The sequence below is a fragment of the Pelophylax lessonae genome (assembly GCF_965119305.1).
Source record: "Pelophylax lessonae genome assembly, chromosome: 7".
NCBI classification, from domain to species: domain Eukaryota; kingdom Metazoa; phylum Chordata; class Amphibia; order Anura; family Ranidae; genus Pelophylax; species Pelophylax lessonae.
This window is the reverse complement of record NC_138774.1, coordinates 267,790,308-267,810,454: the sequence shown is the minus strand read 5'-3', so window position 1 is coordinate 267,810,454 and position 20,147 is coordinate 267,790,308. Positions and strand designations below refer to the sequence as shown.

Genomic DNA, 20,147 nt, shown 5'->3' with positions numbered 1-20,147 from the left:
CCACCTCCGTGAGGGAGGGGGCCCGTATACCTTGTATGTTTATGTAGGATACTGCTGCCACATTGTCCGATAGAACCAATACATGTCTTCCTCTTATGTTGGATCCAAAAGGAGAGAAAAGCTTTCCATACTGTCTTTAGTTCCCTTACGTAGGAAGGAGTAGGTGCCCTCTGGTCTCTCCCATTTTCCCTGTGTAGCTAGACGTTCCACGTGGGCTCCCCAACCCCACGGACTCACATTCCGTTGTTATCCGGACTGGATTTTACCATCCAAGATCTCCATTTCGACAAGTTGTCATCCTGCAGCCACCAATGCAAAAGACTTTTTTACTTGATCTGGCAGGGTTACTCAATCCCTCAAGGTACTCTGTTGCCTGTTCCACACTGACAGGGAGAAATTCTGCAGTATTCTCATGTGTGCTTGAGCCCAGGAGATTGCTGGGATAGATGCCGTCATCAGGCCCAACAGCCTCATCATTTACCTGATGGATACTGCCTGTCTCAGTAGGAGATTGGAGGTTCCTATCTTCAATAGATCTTTCTTCTCTTCTGGTAAACATATAGTAGACAACTTTCAGCGATGGTTGCAAATTCACAATTCACAATCCACCCCAGTGATTTCAGATGGTTTATGGCGTAGGTTAGGTTTTTCTCCAGCTCCGTGGATGACTCTGCGAATACCAGAAGATTGTCCAGGTAGGGTATTATCTGGATACCTGAGGTCCTCAACCCCTGTAAGGCTTCTGCCAGGACCTTCTTGAAGATCCTGGGAGCAGATGCCAATAAGAACAGGAGGGCGTTGAATTGAAAACAGACTGTCTGGCCTGGCCCTTTCACCGCCAACCTGAGGAAGGGTTTAGTGCAGCCTCTGATCGGAATATGCACTTATGCATCTTTTAGATCGATCGTCACCATTAAAAGCTTCTCTGCATAACAGCTCTCTTGGTGTGAAAATCGTGTCGATCTTGAATTTTTTTGTGCACAACACTTTTGTTAACTTTTGTTTAAATTTAGGATCAACCTGTATTTTCCTGATGGTTTCCTTCTGATGAATACATGGGAAAAGAATCCCCCATACCCTTGCCCTCGTGGAATGGGGGAAATGACTTCCTGATCCAGAAACTCCTGGATAAGACTCATCATGGCAGCTGCCATGTCTGAGTCTTTTAGCAGTGGAACACCAAAAAACATCTTGGGGGGTATATGATGGAATTCTATCCTGTAACCGTTGATTCGATCCAGAATGAACTCATTGGTTGTAACCCTTTGCCAAGAGGGTAGGAAGGCCCCCAGCCTCCCTCCTACCCTGCAAGGGGAGTCATTGTCTTTAGTTTGAGAAGGATTAAACAGAAATCCCCCTCTGCTTTTACCCTTCCTCTGTTGCCAGAGTCTATTTTGGTCCTTTTTGCCTGTGTCCTTCTGAATGATTTTCCTGAAAGGACAAAAAGGCTTTTTAGACTGTTGTCTCTTTGGATTTGGAAAGTCTTTCTTATTCAGCAGACTTTCTCAAAGCCGAATCCAGGTCTTCGCCAAATATTAGGCTACCCTTGAACAGTAACGAGCATAACTTTGCTTTAGAAGCCACGTCTTCTGCCCAGGCTTTAAGCCAGATTGCCCGTTTATGAGCGCTGTACATCTAGCTGAAAACCTGATGGCTTCTTCGGAATCGTCTGCAATATAAGCCACTGCCTTGTTGAGGATGGGGAGTAAATCCAAATTTTCCTCTTTAGGGGTGCCTTGCTCTAGGACAGGGATCCTCAAACTACGGCCCTCCAGCTGTTGCGGAACTACACGTCCCATGAGGCATTGCAAAACTCTGAAATTCACAGACATGACTAGGCATGATGGGAATTGTAGTTCCTGAACAACTGGAGGGCCGTAGTATGAAGAACCCTGCTCTAGGAGGATCTTAAACTGCTTCAACCAGAGATCCAATGTCCTTGCTACACAGGTGGACGCAATGGCCGGTTAAAAGTTAGCAGCAGCAGCATCCCATGATTTCTTTAAATAACCTTCTGGCTATCTATCCATGGCATTTTTAAGCACCCCTGCGTCTTCAAAAGATAGGTCAGATTTTCTGGCTACTTTGGACAGAGCTGCGTCCAGCTTTGGACATTTCTCCCACAACGCCGCATCTTCTTTAAAAGGAAACCTTCTTTTCAGATTTCTGGGGAAAGACTTTCTTTTCCAGCTCCCTCCATTCCTGCAGTACGGGGTCTTTCAATGCAGCATGGACGGGGAACATTGTTGCCCGTTTTTATTGTAAACCTGCTTAGGAGTTCATGTATTGACAAACTTTGACTCTCTTTTTCTTCCAACTCCAAAGTATCGTATATATAATCTTCAGTAAATAGTCTATCTTGTCAAAGGGGGAATGGAAATTTTTGCACACAAATTGCTTTTTATTCCCTTATTTCCGTGCTAGAATCTTCACTAGAGTTGTCCTCCGGCTGTTCCAACACCTCCTGTTCTTCTATGACTGGTGCGGATGCATGGGCCTAAGGTGCTGTGCTAGCATATGAAGTACTGGGCTGAGATGCATCCGAAGAAACTGACTCTTGCAGAGAAAATCTAAATGACTTGAAAGTTTTAACCATTTCTGTATTCATGGTGTCTAGCAATTTTTTATACATAGAGCTAGTTTCTTTTTTAGTTAGAGCGTCAATGCAGTCTTGGTAAAGCACTTTTTTCCAGGCGGATGACAACTTTTGCAAGACAAAAAAAAAAAAAAATTCCCAGCTCAATTTACCAGTTTGCTACCAACAAACCATTTTGTTTGTTAGTTACATAGTTACATAGTAGTTGAGCTTGAATAAAGACAACAGTTCATCCAGTTAAACCTGTGCAGGTGTGTGTGTGTCAGTGGCGTGATCATTTCCCATAACCCTGAATGTTGTGATCTACGAGATGCACGTCCAAGAGTCTTTTAAAAGTAGCCATACTCCCCGTAGCTACCACCAATTGTGGAAGAGAGTTACACATTCTCACCGCCCTTACAGTAAAAAAAAAAAAACCTACGCAGCTTATGGTTAAACTGGCTCTCCCCTAATCTCATTGGGTGGCCACATGTCCTCATACACTCCTTGAGACTAAATCGTTTTTTTTTTATGCTCGGATCACCATTGAGGTATTTGGAAATCGCTATCATGTCCCCTCTCAGGCGTCTTCTCCAGGGAGAATAAATTAAGCGCTTGTAATCGCTCCTCATAATTAAGGCCCTCCAATTCCTTTATTAGTTTAGTTGCTCTTCTTTGGACTCCACTCCAGTTCCAGCACATCCCTTCTGAGGATTGGCGACCAGAACTGGACAGAATACTCCAGATGTGGCCAGACCAGGGTTTTATAAAGTTGCCTTATTATAGCTTTATCTCTGGAGTATATTCCCTTCCTTAAGTATGCTAATATTCTGCCAGGTTTGACAGGAGCAGCTTGACATTGCATGCTATTACTAAGTCTATCTTCTACTAGAACCCCCAGATCTTTCTCCATCCTGGGATTCCCCCAGGAGGTTCTTGTTGGATGACAACTTTCTTTTGCATGAGGCACATTTATTTTTGGGAACTTCCCCTGGGACCACTCCATCTTTATCTTGACAGCTCTTGCCCTGTGAGGCACAAAGGGAAACGCAGTAAAAAAACTTGCTAGGTGCAAAAACAGAACAACACACAAGGGAGAGAGAAAAACCACCAGTGCCCCCACACCTTACAAGCTAAAGCAGTGTACCTCACCACAGCTACCACTAGTGCCACCCCCACCCCCCCAACCAGTGTCAGGTAACAGTGCTGATGACCATCCATCACTTGATTACCTTAGGGCCAGGATTCGCATGCGTCCCCCCATCCACCTCCTCTACAGCAGCCACCTCCATTGATGTGCAGGGAGTCTGGGCTTGCAGTGTCCTTTAAGTGTCTAGACCAGTGATGGTGAACCTTGGCACCCCAGATGTTTTGGAACTACATTTCCCATGATGCTCATGCCCCCTGCATTGTAGTGCAGCATCATGGGAAATGTAGTTCCAAAACATCTGAGGTGCCAAGGTTCGCCATCACTGGTGTAGACCATCGGCACCAACCTTTTTTCTTACCGTTCTTGGAGATTCCGGACCGGCCCTGTGGATTGGAACCGGTCCAGTGCTGCAGCAAACTGTCCCACTTTTGTGGCCAGTTCCCCCAGCCGCCAGGTTTCCCAAACGCCGGCTGCCCAAAACCAAAATGGTCGATGTGGCACTTCCTCTGGGTCACTTCCGCCCCACTCCTCGAGGCCGGAAATGATGCGGCTCCAGCGTTCCCGGCTCCCTCGAGAACTTCCACGGTGCCAGCACCCAGTAATACGGCCTGAGACAGATAACGCCACTGCACGGGAACTGCAACCTCTGCAACCCTCCAAGAACTGGATAAGCCTCCACTGTGGCTCCCCCGAAAGGACATTAAATCAAGAGGGAGAGGCGGTCCCTCCTGTATACCAGAGGTATCCGAATTCCCCAGCTACACTCCCAAGGGACACTGCCCCAGTTTAGGAAAGGCCAGGATCGGGAGGCTCCTGCCACCTAGCACAGAAGCCTGACAGCATGAAGTTTTCTCTTGAAGTGATCCTGTCTGGCCGAGGAAAAACAAAATACTGAGGGTCTCGGTCTCTCACCTGTATTTAAACCAATGTGAATTGCGTTTCCTGTGCTAGGTGGGAGGAGCCTATCTCTCATTAAAACAATCCTGGAAGATGACTGAGGAAAAAGAGATTTTACAATCACTTTAATGCGTATATTTTGTAATTGTTTCATATATGTAATAAAGACTTATTGATTATTATTTGATGATGTTTTTATTTTTTTAAAGACTTATTGATCTTATGCGATTGTAATGTTTTTGACAGTACCAAGAAAATCCTTTTTTGCCCCCCCATCCCCCATCCTTCTGTTCTATGGTTCAAAATTTACTGAAAAGCATAGTTAATGTTTGGAACAGACTTCCAGCAGAAGTAGCGCGTCAGTCAATAGTAAATGCATTAACAGCTTTCGGACCGCCCGCTGCAGAGATACTGCGGCACGCTGGCCCTCCTGCGCGAAATGCCGTAGGTATACGCCGGTCATACGCTTGCAGCTAGGGACGAGCGAGCACCGCCGGCAGCGCGCGCTCTCGCCACCACTCGGCAGCGGGGACTTCGATGCACGGGGCAGGTGGCTCCGATTGCTGCCTGACACCCGCGATTGTTCCCCGCTGAGAGGAAAGAAGGGTCAGCTGTTGTAAACACAGCTGACCGTTCTTCTCCCTGGAATAATCACAGAGCTCCTGTGATCCTTCTATATAGGAACACATGTCTCTATAATCATTTCACAAGCCGCGCCCCCCCACATTTAGAATCACTCCCCTAGGTACACATTTAACCCTTTGATCGCCCCTGGGTTAACCCATTCCCTGCCAATGGCATTATTACAGTAACAGCACATATTTTTAGCACTGATTACTGCAGTAATGTCACTGGTCCCCCCAAAAGTGTCAAAAATGTCAGTTAGGGGTCCGATCTGTCCGCTGCAATGTCGCAGTCCCGATAAAAAAAAATAAAAAAAAAAATAAAAAAAAAAAATCGCAGATCACCGCCATTACTAGTAAAAAAAAAAAAAAAAAAAAAATCAATAAAAAATGACAAATCTTTCCAGTAGTTAGTAGACGCGATAACTTTTGCGCAAACCAATTAAAATACGCTTATTGCGTTTTTTTTAACCAAAAATATGTAGCGGAAAACAAATTGGCCTAATATGAAAAAAAAATTGATTTTTACATTTTTTTTTTGGGGAATGTTATATAGCAGAATGTGAGCAAAAAGCTCTATTTTTGTTTATAGCGCGGAAAAAAAAAAAAAAAAAAAAAATTGCACAGGTGATCAAATACCACCAAAAGAAAGCTCTATTTGTGGTAAAAAAAAAATACATCAATTGTATTTGGGTACAGCGTCACACAAACTGCGCAATTGTCCATTAAAATAACGCAGTGCCGAAACGCAAAATAAACGGCCTGGTCATTAAAACCTGCTGGGCATAGACATAGCTCTATACTGAAAAAAAAAAAAAAAGGAAGGGAGGCAGACTCAATGGACCAATTAATTTTTTTTTTCTGCCACCACTCGTTTCCTCTTTTTATGTCAACTTTACACAAAGTGACACTTCGCTCATGTCACTGCACAGCATTGGGGGGGGGGGGGGGGGGGGTGGGCATTGCGCTGCTGCGTGATGCCTACCTGTGTGCTGTGTTAAAATGCAACATGGCCATGAAAATAAATAAGAAAATAAAAAGGAAGGAGTAGTGCCGGTGACAGCGTCCACCCACCACATATTTCAGCCGCCCAATGACTTTCACAGGCTGCTGGCAGCGGAGCCGGGTGATGCCCCCCTGTATACTGGCACCTGAAAACACTGGGATAGGACGGGTCAAAGCTAACGTGTGGATGAGGCCCTAAGGGCTCGTTTATACCAGATTCAGTCGAGTTTTTAAATGTGGCATAAAATGCAATACAAAGGCATTTGCAAGAAAAATCAATCTATTCCAATGAGCTTGGATTACACCATTGCCGTGCATTCATGGTTGTTTAAAAGAAAAATGTACAAAAAGTACAGCATGCTGCATTTTTTCACACTGGAACACATGTAAACGCACGAGGACGTGCACAAATACGTGTAAATGCGACTTAGCAAAAAAATAAAAAAACGTATTCCGGAAAAACAGCACCAAAATCACCAAAGCAGAAACACACACACTCTTCGTTCCTCCCAAGACCTCCTTTGTTACCTCCCACCAGTCTCGCCTTCAGGATTTTTCCCGAGCCTCTCCCATCCTATGGAACTCCCTAACCCAGTGGTTCTCAACTCCGGTCCTCAGGACCCACTAACAGGCCAGGTTTTCAAGATAACTGAAATACATCACAGGTGATATCATTTGCTGCTCAGTGATTGCAGTATTCTAGTTGGCATATCCCCAAGGTAATACTTAAAATCTGGCCTGTTAGTGTGCCCTGAGGACCGGAGCTGAGAACCACCTCCCTAACCCAATCCGTCCGATTATCTCCTACTCGGTTTGCTTTTAGACGATCCCTGAAAACCCTTCTTCAGAGAAGCCTACCCTGCCCACACCTAACAACTGTACTTTAATTTCCTCCCTCAGCTCCTCCCCCACAGTTATTACCTTTTGTATCACTTGACCCTCCCTTATAGATTGTAAGCTCTAACGAACAGGGCCCTCCGATTCCTCCTGTATTGAATTGTATTGTAACTGTACTGTTTGCCGTTACATTGTAAAGCGCTGCGCACACTGTTGGCAATATATAAACTCTGCATTATAATAAAAATAATAATAATATTATTACTGTGGGGTGAATGAGACGAGCCCTAGGAGCAGATTCACACCGGTGCGCTGCAGTTTGGCCGCAGCACGATTGCAGAACTGATTTGCCTGCGGTTTTAGGTGGGCTTCCATTGAATTCTATTAGAAAGTTCTGTGCAAAAATCCTGCATGCTGCATCTTTGATGCGCTTTTAGAGAACACACGGTCCCATTCAGGAGATTCCCCTTCAATTCCTGTCCTGTAGCCACCCCCCCCCCCCCCCCCCGAAAAAAGGGGCACAAAGCACAAGTGTGAATGGGGACCTAAAAAAGGCAAAACATGTTTGTGTCAATAATGATAAGAATAGTGAATTGTAACCCCAATGGGGAGGAGCAGGAAGGAAATACTGATAAGAAGAGTTATATGTAACCAAGGCCTGACTGGCCTACCGGGTAATTTTCCCGGTAGGCTGCCAAGTCCTCCTGCCCTGGGGCTGACCGAATGTCAGCGGCGGCCGGCCTGACATGTACGCTGCACATGCACCGCCGCCCCTTGAGAAAGCCCATACGCACTCGCCCATTCTCAGGCAGCAGCCCTGCACCTCCTGTACCATGCCCGCAGCCCCTGCATCTCCTGTACCATGCCCGCAGCCCCTGCATCTCCTGTACCATGCCCGCAGCCCCTGCATCTCCTGTACCATGCCCGCAGCCCCTGCATCTCCTGTACCATGCCCGCAGCCCCTGCATCACCTGTACCATGCCCGCAGCCCCTGCATCACCTGTACCATGCCCGCAGCCCCTGCATCACCTGTACCATGCCCGCAGCCCCTGCATCTCCTGTACCATGCTCGCAGCCCCTGCATCTCCTGTACCATACCCGCCGCCCCTGCATCTCCTGTACCATGCCCGCAGCCCCTGCATCTCCTGTACCATGCCCGCAGCCCCTGCATCTCCTGTACCATGCCCGCAGCCCCTGCATCTCCTGTACCATGCCCGCAGCCCCTGCATCTCCTGTACCATGCCCGCAGCCCCTGCATCTCCTGTACCATGCCCGCAGCCCCTGCATCTCCTGTACCATGCCCGCAGCCCCTGCATCTCCTGTACCATGCCCGCAGCCCCTGCATCTCCTGTACCATGCCCGCAGCCCCTGCATCTCCTGTACCATGCCCGCAGCCCCTGCATCTCCTGTACCATGCCCGCAGCCCCTGCATCTCCTGCACCATGCCCGCAGCCCCTGCATCTCCTGCACCATGCTCGCAGCCCCTGCATCTCCTGTACCAAGCTCGCAGCCCCTGCATCTCCTGTACCAAGCTCGCAGCCCCTGCATCTACTGCACCATGCCCGCAGCCTCTGCATCTCCTGCACCATGCCCGCAGCCCCTGCATCTCCTGCACCATGCCCGCAGCCTCTGCATCTCCTGCACCATGCCCGCAGCCCTGCATTATGCCCGCAGCCTCTGCTTCTCCTGCACCATGCCCACAGCCCCTGCATCTCCTGCACTATGCCCACATCCCTGCATCTCTTGCATTCATGCCCGCAGCCCTGCATTATGCCCACAGCCTCTGCATCTCCTGCACCATGTCCACAGCCCTGCATCTCCTGCATTCATGCCCGCAGTCCTGCATCATGCCCGCAGCCTCTGCATCTCCTGCACTATGCCCACAGCCTCTGCATCTCCAGCACCATGCCCACAGCCTCTGCATCTCCAGCACCATGCCCACAGTCTTTGCATCATTCCCACAGCCTCTGCTTCTCCTGCACCATGCCCACAGCCTCTGCATCTCCTGCACCATGCCCACAGTCTTTGCATCATGCCCACAGCCCCTGCTTCTCCTGCACCATGCCCACAGCCTCTGCTTCTCCTGCACCATGACCGCAGCCCCTGCATCTCCTGTACCATGCACGCAGCCCCTGCATCTACTGCACCATGCCCACAGCCTCTGCTTCTCCTGCACCATGCCCAAAGCCTCTGCTTCTCCTGCACCATGCCCGCAGTCTTTGCATCATGCCCACAGCCCCTGCTTCTCCTGCACCATGCCCACAGCCTCTGCTTCTCCTGCACCATGACCGCAGCCCCTGCATCTCCTGTACCATGCCCGCAGCCCCTGCATCTCCTGCACCATGCCCACAGCCTCTGCTTCTCCTGCACCATGCCCACAGCCTCTGCTTCTCCTGCACCATGCCCGCAGTCTTTGCATCATGCCCACAGCCCCTGCTTCTCCTGCACCATGCCCACAGCCTCTGCTTCTCCTGCACCATGACTGCAGCCCCTGCATCTCCTGCTCCATGCCCGCAGCCCCTGCATCTCCTGCACCGTGCCCGTAGCCCCTGCATCTCCTGCTCCATGCCCGCAGCCCCTGCATCTCCTGCACCGTGCCCGTAGCCCCTGCATCTCCTGTACCATGCCCGCAGCCCCTGCATCTCGTGCACGCAGCCCCTGCATCTCCTGTACCATGCCCACAGCCCCTGCATCACCTGTACCATGCAAGCAGCCCCTGCATCACCTGTACCATGCCCGCAGCCCCTGCATCTCCTGTAACCATGCCCGCAGCCCCTGCATCTCCTGTAACCATGCCCGCAGCCCCTGCATCTCCTGTAACCATGCCCGCAGCCCCTGCATCTCCTGTAACCATGCCTGCAGCCCCTGCATCTCCTGTACCATGCCCGCAGCCCCTGCATCTCCTGTACCATGCCCGCAGCCCCTGCATCTCCTGTACCATGCCCGCAGCCCCTGCATCTCCTGTACCATGCCCGCAGCCCCTGCATCTCCTGTACCATGCCCGCAGCCCCTGCATCTCCTGTACCATGCCCGCAGCCCCTGCATCTCCTGTACCATGCTCGCAGCCCCTGCATCTCCTGTACCATGCCCGCAGTACCCTGCATCTCCTGTACCATGCTCGCAGCCCCTGCATCTCCTGTACCATGCCCGCAGCCCCTGCATCTCCTGTACCATGCCCGCAGCCCCTGCATCTTCTGTACCATGCTCGCAGCCCCTGCATCTCCTGTACCATGCCCGCAGCCCCTGCATCTCCTGTACCATGCCCGCAGCCCCTGCATCTCCTGTACCATGCCCGCAGCCCCTGCATCTCCTGTACCATGCCCGCAGCCCCTGCATCTCCTGTACCATGCTCGCAGCCCCTGCATCTCCTGTACCAAGCTAGCAGCCCCTGCATCTCCTGTACCAAGCTCGCAGCCCCTGCATCTCCTGTACCATGCTCGCAGCCCCTGCATCTCCTGTACCATACCCGCCGCCCCTGCATCTCCTGTACCATGCCCGCAGCCCCTGCATCTCCTGTACCATGCCCGCAGCCCCTGCATCTCCTGTACCATGCCCGCAGCCCCTGCATCTCCTGTACCATACCCGCAGCCCCTGCATCTCCTGTACCATACCCGCAGCCCCTGCATCTCCTGTACCATACCCGCAGCCCCTGCATCTCCTGTACCATGCCCGCAGCCCCTGCACCATGCCCACAGCCCTGCATCTCCTGCACCATGCCGCAACCCCTGCACCATGCCCGCAGCCCCTGCACCTCCTGTACCATGCCTGCAGCCCTGCCCGCAGCCCCTGCACCTCCTGTACGATGCCTGCAGCCCCTGCATCTCCTGTACCATGCCCGCAGCCCCTGCATCTCCTGTACCATGCCCGCAGCCCCTGCATCTCCTGTACCATGCCCGCAGCCCCTGCATCTCCTGTACCATGCCCGCAGCCTCTGCATCTCCTGCACCATGCCCGCAGCCTCTGCATCTCCTGCACCATGCCCGCAGCCCTGCATTATGCCCACAGCCTCTGCTTCTCCTGCACCATGCCCACAGCCCCTGCATCTCCTGCACTATGCCCACATCCCTGCATCTCTTGCATTCATGCCCGCAGCCCTGCATTATGCCCACAGCCTCTGCATCTCCTGCACCATGTCCACAGCCCTGCATCTCCTGCATTCATGCCCGCAGCCTCTGCATCTCCTGCACCATGCCCACAGCCTCTGCATCTCCAGCACCATGCCCACAGCCTCTGCATCTCCAGCACCATGCCCACAGCCTCTGCATCTCCAGCACCATGCCCGCAGTCTTTGCATCATTCCCACAGCCTCTGCTTCTCCTGCACCATGCCCGCAGCCTCTGCTTCTCCTGCACCATGCCCACAGCCTCTGCTTCTCCTGCACCATGCCCACAGTCTTTGCATCATGCCCACAGCCCCTGCTTCTCCTGCACCATGCCCACAGCCTCTGCTTCTCCTGCACCATGACCGCAGCCCCTGCATCTCCTGTACCATGCACGCAGCCCCTGCATCTCCTGCACCATGCCCACAGCCTCTGCTTCTCCTGCACCATGCCCGCAGTCTTTGCATCATGCCCACAGCCCCTGCTTCTCCTGCACCATGCCCACAGCCTCTGCTTCTCCTGCACCATGACCGCAGCCCCTGCATCTCCTGTACCATGCCCGCAGCCTCTGCTTCTCCTGCACCATGCCCACAGCCTCTGCTTCTCCTGCACCATGCCCACAGCCTCTGCTTCTCCTGCACCATGCCCACAGCCTCTGCTTCTCCTGCACCATGCCCGCAGTCTTTGCATCATGCCCACAGCCCCTGCTTCTCCTGCACCATGCCCACAGCCTCTGCTTCTCCTGCACCATGACCGCAGCCCCTGCATCTCCTGTACCATGCCCGCAGCCCCTGCTTCTCCTGCACCATGCCCGCAGCCTCTGCATCTCCTGCACCATGCCCACAGCCTCTGCATCTCCAGCACCATGCCCACAGCCTCTGCATCTCCAGCACCATGCCCGCAGTCTTTGCATCATTCCCACAGCCTCTGCTTCTCCTGCACCATGCCCGCAGCCTCTGCTTCTCCTGCACCATGCCCACAGCCTCTGCTTCTCCTGCACCATGCCCACAGTCTTTGCATCATGCCCACAGCCCCTGCTTCTCCTGCACCATGCCCACAGCCTCTGCTTCTCCTGCACCATGACCGCAGCCCCTGCATCTCCTGTACCATGCACGCAGCCCCTGCATCTCCTGCACCATGCCCACAGCCTCTGCTTCTCCTGCACCATGCCTGCAGTCTTTGCATCATGCCCACAGCCCCTGCTTCTCCTGCACCATGCCCACAGCCTCTGCTTCTCCTGCACCATGACCGCAGCCCCTGCATCTCCTGTACCATGCCCGCAGCCTCTGCTTCTCCTGCACCATGCCCACAGCCTCTGCTTCTCCTGCACCATGCCCACAGCCTCTGCTTCTCCTGCACCATGCCCACAGCCTCTGCTTCTCCTGCACCATGCCCGCAGTCTTTGCATCATGCCCACAGCCCCTGCTTCTCCTGCACCATGCCCACAGCCTCTGCTTCTCCTGCACCATGACCGCAGCCCCTGCATCTCCTGTACCATGCACGCAGCCCCTGCATCTCCTGCACCATGCCCACAGCCTCTGCTTCTCCTGCACCATGCCCGCAGTCTTTGCATCATGCCCACAGCCCCTGCTTCTCCTGCACCATGCCCACAGCCTCTGCTTCTCCTGCACCATGACCGCAGCCCCTGCATCTCCTGTACCATGCACGCAGCCCCTGCATCTCCTGCACCATGCCCACAGCCTCTGCTTCTCCTGCACCATGCCCGCAGTCTTTGCATCATGCCCACAGCCCCTGCTTCTCCTGCACCATGCCCACAGCCTCTGCTTCTCCTGCACCATGACCGCAGCCCCTGCATCTCCTGTACCATGCCCGCAGCCTCTGCTTCTCCTGCACCATGCCCACAGCCTCTGCTTCTCCTGCACCATGCCCACAGCCTCTGCTTCTCCTGCACCATGCCCACAGCCTCTGCTTCTCCTGCACCATGCCCGCAGTCTTTGCATCATGCCCACAGCCCCTGCTTCTCCTGCACCATGCCCACAGCCTCTGCTTCTCCTGCACCATGACCGCAGCCCCTGCATCTCCTGTACCATGCCCGCAGCCCCTGCACCATGCCCACAGCCTCTGCTTCTCCTGCACCATGCCCACAGCCTCTGCTTCTCCTGCACCATGACCGCAGCCCCTGCATCTCCTGTACCATGCCCGCAGCCTCTGCTTCTCCTGCACCATGCCCACAGCCTCTGCTTCTCCTGCACCATGCCCACAGCCTCTGCTTCTCCTGCACCATGCCCGCAGCCTCTGCTTCTCCTGCACCATGCCCGCAGCCTCTGCTTCTCCTGCACCATGCCCGCAGCCTCTGCTTCTCCTGCACCATGCCCGCAGCCTCTGCTTCTCCTGCACCGTGCCCGCAGCCTCTGCTTCTCCTGCACCGTGCCCGCAGCCTCTGCTTCTCCTGCACCGTGCCCGCAGCCTCTGCATCTCCTGTACCATGCCCGCAGCCCCTGCATCTCCTGTACCATGCCCGCAGCCCCTGCATCTCCTGTACCATGCCCGCAGCCCCTGCATCTCCTGTACCATGCCCGCAGCCCCTGCATCTCCTGTACCATGCCCGCAGCCCCTGCACCTCCTGCCCGCAGCCTCTGCATCTCCTGCTCCATGCCCGCACAGCCTATGACCACCTCCTGTACCATATGCTGGCACTTTTACCACTTTTAACCAGAATTTGCTCATATATATATACACACACACACAATGGGGAGGAGCAGGAAGGAAATAATGATAAGAAGAGTGATATGTAACCCCAATGGGGAGGAGTAGGAAGGAAATAGTGATAAGAATAGTGATATGTAACCCCAATGAAGGAAATAGTGATAAGAACGGAGGAGAACACACAGAGGACTGTAGTGAGGGGATATCAGTCAGAGGCGGATATGAAGTACTCAGTCACAGGTGTCTCCATCCATTCCCAGCCCATAGAGGGGACACTCACCTGCACACACAGTCACTGCGCACCCCTCCGCCGTCCTCCCCTCTCCACCATAGCCGGAAGTCCCGGCAGCCCCGGCCGCAGCAGCTCCCCCGTCCCCGGTGCGTCGTCTTGGTGAGGTAAATTCTCCTCTGCTATTGGCTGCTTGCGTACTGCTCTATCGACCTAGTCCGCTCTCCGGGAGGACGGGAGCCGCAAGGGGTCAGTATAGGACAAGCGCAAAGCCGACCAATGGAATTGCCACGCCTTAGCGAGATGACGAGGTGTTTCCGCCATCTTGGTACACCCACACAGTCAGGTAGTGGGGGGGAGAGGGCCGCCATATTGCTACACCTAAGTCAGGTTGTCGAATTACAGGTGGATAAAGATTGTAAAAAGGCCGTTTATAGGCAGCAAAGAGTGGAATTAGTAAAAAAAAAAGCTTTAGGTTCTTTTTCAAAGATTGTTTTAGAACAATATGGAGGCAGTTACTGACTAATTAATGTTCCAGTTGCTTTGCTGTTGAGCTTCAATAATTGGAATCATGGAAGGAATGTAGAAAAAGACACCCGACTTTGCTGATGTGCTTCAAATAGAACTAAAGACAAAATTAATTTTGGATAGAGTAATGAAGGGTTATAAATCCTGTTTTTTTTCCATCTGTGCCCCATTGGGGGAGATTTCTCATCACTTCCTGTCTCATAGCCAAAACAGGAAGTGAAAGGAAAGAATTCAACTCCATTCCTGTTCTGATGATCACTCAAATATGTTCCTTCAAACTTTTTACCCCGACAAAATTCACTTAATAATGAAGGGTTATAAATCCTGTTTTTTTCCATCTGTGCCCCATTGGTGGAGATTTCTCTTCACTTCCTGTCTCATAGCCAAAACAGGAAGTGAAAAGAAAGAATTCAACTCCATTCCGGTTCTGATGATCACTCAAATATGTTCCTTCAAACTTTTTACCCCTTGCACTAATTGTCAGGTTTCAGGGAACCTCTGCTAAGGTTACTCCATTGGCAGTCATTGGGAAATGGCCCTTACGATGGTGGTGGTTAGTAATGAATTCGGTTATCTGGCCAAATTAGGTCAATGATGTCATGAGCATCCCTGTCCCTTTTTGTATAAGCAGTTGCAGGATAGAGAATGCCCCCCCCCCCCCCCACACTAGTAACTCCTTCCAGGTTTGGGCCGAACTTGGGATTAACCACTTGCCTACTGGGCACTTTGACCCCCTTCCTGCCCAGGCCGATTTTCAGCTTTCAGCACTTTCATACTTTTAATTAAATTTTTTAGCATTTTTTTCACACTTTATTTTTTAGCAGTGCACCCCAGGGCTCAAGCACACATGCGTGTGTGTATATTGTCAGCAGGGCAATTCTTTTATTTTTAATATTTTTTTAAATATTTTTTAAAATTTTTAATATTTTTTACAATTTTCTTTATTGTTTACAATTTTTTTATTATTTTTATTTTATTTATTTTTATTGTTTTATTTATTGTTTTTAGGAGCCGCTTTTGGCAAAATATCAGAGGTCTGAACAGACCCCCGATTTCTCACCTTTAACCACTTAAGCCCCGGAAGATTTTACCCCCATTCCGACCAGGGGGTATTTTGCGATTCGGCACTGCGTGAATTTAACGGTCGTGCAACGCTGTACCTAAACGAATTTGGCGTCCTTTTTTTCCCACAAACAGAGCTTTCTTTTGGTGGTATTTGATCACCTGTGCGATTTTTTGATCACGCGCTATAAACAAAAAAAGAGCGTCAATTTTGCAAAAATAGCAATATTTTTCACATTTTTTTATATGAAATTCCCCCCCAAAAAAATGTAAAAATCAAAATTTTTTAACATTTTCGGCCAATTTGTTTTATGCTACTTATGTTTGGTAAAAAAAATCGCAAAAAGCGTATTTTGATTGGTTTGCGCAAAAGTTATCGCGTTTACTAACAAAGGGAAAGATTTTTGTCATTTTTTTTTTAACGCGTAATGGCGGCGATCTGCGATTTTTTTTGCGGTACTGCGACATTGCGGCGGACAGATCGGACCCTTGACTGACATTTTTGACACTTTTGGGGTTACCAGTGACATTTCTACAGTAATCAGTGCTATATATATGCACTGTTACTGTAAAAATACACTGGTAGTGAAGGGGTTAACTTTATTTGGGAGGGAGGGGCTGTGTGTATCCCTAGGGGCGTGCTTTCTACTGTGATTGGCTGTGGCTTGAGCTGTAAGGACACTGATCAACAGATCTACATAGTAGATCCATGTGATCAGTGTCTTTACAGCGAGGAGAATGACAAGTCGCTTGTTTACACAAGCTGCCTGACATTCTCCCTCTCCCCCGCCGATCGCCGAGTGGCCGGCGGACATCGGGTCCGCTGGTCACACGCGCGGGGGGGGGGTCCGTGACCACGCGGGAGCGCGCCTACGCGGGCACGCGCTCGCTCCCCAGAGCCTCACAAGCAAGCAACGTAGCCCTACGTTAGTTTGCCTGTGAGGGGCTGACCGCCGACGTAGATAGTCGTGCGGCGGTCGGCAAGTGGTTAAGACAAAGAAAAGGACTGAGGACAGAGATTCCTCAGTTCCTTTCTCTGCAGCCTCAGCTGCACTGGACAGTGAATAAATGGGAAGTGCTTTGTGCTGAGCGGCTTCCTGATCTTCACAAACTGAAGCATAGTAAACACTGTAGCCGGCAGGAGAAGGGTGGATGGAAGCCAGCAGTGTTGTGGGGAGGTGGGCAAAAGGTAGGTCAGGCAGAAGGGGGAATCGATGATGCATGCAGTGATTAGGGTGTGCCTAGGCACATCCGGCACACCCTGTGTGCACGCCTATGCCCCTAGAGCAGGGACAATTGGAACCTTTGACAGCATTTTATTGCAATATTTGTCCCGGCTTGGGATTGTTCTACCTTCCTCTTGTCCATGTGATGGATTAAACATAGCAAAAAAGGACAGGGACACAGCCTGTATTAAATTATCCACTATCAGAGGCAGAAGCAATACCGAATCTCTAACCTCCCAGGATACCAAATCTCTTGAATGGGGCTAGAAAATACAATTTTATGTTTATAAGGCCCCTTTCACACTTGTATGACTTAAGTCGCGTGATTTTACTACCATTTTGTTTCCGCCATTTTGATGCAATTTTGACTGGGCTTGAAGCAATGTCTATGTCTTTGGACCTCAAAACGCATTAAAATCAGGCCAAAGTAGTGTCGGGACGACTTTGAAGTCGGTGCGACTTCAAGTCGCACAGATATGAATGGTACTCATTGGAAATAATGGAGAACGACTTGTCATGCGATTTTGCAGTCCCAAATCGCAGGACAAGTCTCACAAGTGTGAAAGGGGCCTAAGGAGGAAAGGTGTTTGCAGGAGGGATGATTTACTTCTACAAGCTGTCACATTTTGAAAAACAGGTACAGTGAATTTCCCTTGGCAAACATTTCTAGCAGCAAAACCTCCAAGAGCTGAGATGGTTTATGAAAATCAGTGCGTTTTGCAGCGATAAGCAATGTTTAAGGTAAATGTATAATGGCTTTGTAAATTTTTTTTACTGTATTTGTCATATTCAGAATAAAAAAAAAAAATGTTTAACATATGAACATTTTGCTTTCCCCATGTGAGAAAAACAGGGAATAAGTTTTGCTCCTTTTCATGAGTTAGAGATTCTTCATTTACTTCTTAAGGCTACGTTTCCACTAGTGTGACTTGTCACGCGACTTTGGACACATAAAGTCGCATGACAAGTCACAGCCCATTGATTTTAATGGCGCCCATTCCAATCTATGCCACTCAAAGTTGCAGTGACTTTAACCGCTTCCCGACTGCCCACCGCCTATTTACTGCGGCTGTGCAGCCCTCCTGCGCAAACCGACGTAGACCTGCGTCGGTCACGTGCCTGCAGCTAGGAGGCGAGCGCAAATCAACATGGGGACAAGGTGCTTTGGGGGAGGCAGAACCCTTCTGCACCAAAGTAGGGATGCAACGATCCGATATTAGGATCGGATATCGGCGCCGATACTGCCAAAATAGCTTGATCGGGGGATCGGTAAAATTAACCGATCCACGGGCCGATCCGGTTTTGCTGAGTCCCGGCTCAGCCGTCCATTCTTTGCACGGAGCCGCTACTTCCTGTATAGGTCCGGCTCACAGGTGGAGTGATATCAGATGCACTCCACCTGTGAATGGAGGAGCCACACACAGGAAGCAGTGGCTTGGCTCTCTACTGCAGCCGCATGCATATTGTGTATGTGTGTAGTTCCGGATCGGTATCAGTAGATATAGAAAGCCAGGTATCGTTATCGGGACTAGAAAAGTCGGATTGGTGCACCCCTACACCAAGGCACCCTCTATGTTGAGGGCATGTTGCGTGGTATGATTCAGAAGGGGGGGGGCTCGAGACCAATTCCACTTGTTAAAGTGCAACAAAGTATTTATTGAAAACATTAAAATGATGTCACATGACATGAATCAATCATGAATACTTTAAAAACATTGTAAACAATGGTGCATAGAATATTTTGAACATATAACCTCCCAAGGGAGGGACCAGTTGTGAAAACCTCCCACACCGGGACGGTGTCACAAAAGGGCACCAAATCGAGGATAGTGCTAGATAAAGGTAACCTCCGTAGGTCAACGCGTTTCGCCGTAAGTGTGGCTTCTTCAGGACCCACACATAAAGGAGGAGGAGCTTATGTTGAAAGCAACAGTAGAGTAGACCAGATCATAAATGCCTCCAAGGGGTCAAAGGGTCATCCCCAGCAGACTCCATTTATAATAATATGTGAAGAAGCGGTTTGTTCGGCTTTAAGAGCCCAATCGCTAAAATGTTTCCCACTAAATCAGCTCAAAGGAGTATTCATTTGGGGATGAATATCCTACAAAACCTCTCTGCTAATATAAAGCTGTAGTAGAAAAAAGATGAAGTCTTGTTTCCAGTGGGGATGTACAGCAACGAATGCTGCATAAGACCACCAGCTTGATAACGTGTCGCGTCCCGTGTCTCATTTTTCCCAAGAGGTTTCACATAGAGGTCTATTCACCTCAAGTGGCATGAAAGTCGGACCAAAGTAGTGCAGGAACTACTTTGAAGTCACTGAGACTTGAAATCACACAGATATGAAGGGTTATCATAGGAAAACATGATCTGCAACTTGTCATTGCGACTTTATTCGCACAAGTGTGAATGGAGCCTTAGAGGCCTTGATCAGCAGTATGTTATGCTTTTTCCTTTTTTTAACATACTTTTTTTGATGTCTTGACGCACAGGGTCTTCTTCTTCTTTAATCCTGGATGATGTCCATACATTATGAGACCAAAATGCTGTTCTCTGGGGCAGGGTCAAGACACTCTGCACTCACAGTGTCGCCTCAGAGTGGCACTGAGCAACATTTAAACCAAAAGACTGGGAACATCTTGTGGCAAAGAAGAGGTCGGGATTGAAGGTGAGAATTGCAGCCTGCAACTGGATTCCTAACTCATTTTCCAGGGAAAGGAAAAATGCTCCTTTGTAATCACTGATACTAGAACCAATGAAACCGGGCAAAGAAATAGAGGTCCAGAGACACTCGGCAAGAAGGTGAACATGAAAAGGCATTAGGAGTGAAGGACATCAGTAATGCCTCATTTCCACTGAGCGGTACAGTTCGGTACAGTTCAGTACGGTTCGGAACGGTACACCTTGATCAGCTTGCGTTTTTACCACCAACAGTACCTCAGCTCAACAGTGTAGCTCCACCCTGTTGGTACGGTACTATTGTGCTTTGTACCACTATGAAAGGGTCCCAAAAAAGTGGTACAGTACAGTTCGGAATTAGGGTACCATTCACAACTTTTGACAATGGAAATGGCAAAAATTGCGTAGCGTACCGAACCGAACTGAACCGAACCGCTCAGTGGAAATGAGCCTTATGTAAGACATGAGGCTGTGAGCAGGACATAGAAGAAGGACCTCAGAGGAAGGGACTGGAACTTAGAAAGAGAGGCAACCCAAAGAAAAAGACAACTGTCTCAGAATGTGACACTG

At 50.5% G+C, this 20,147-nt stretch overlaps 1 protein-coding gene across 1 annotated transcript in view; it reads right to left on the bottom strand.

The window, feature by feature from the left end:
• The window catches only part of FAM3A (FAM3 metabolism regulating signaling molecule A), a 99,216-nt gene extending 84,865 nt beyond the window's left edge, over positions 1 to 14,351 (bottom strand). Inside the window, exon 1 of the mRNA XM_082262908.1 lies at positions 14,134 to 14,351. The gene's annotated coding sequence lies outside the window, so the exon portion shown is untranslated. The remainder of the gene's footprint in view (positions 1 to 14,133) is intronic.
• Positions 14,352 to 20,147: the final 5,796 nt, after the last annotated feature.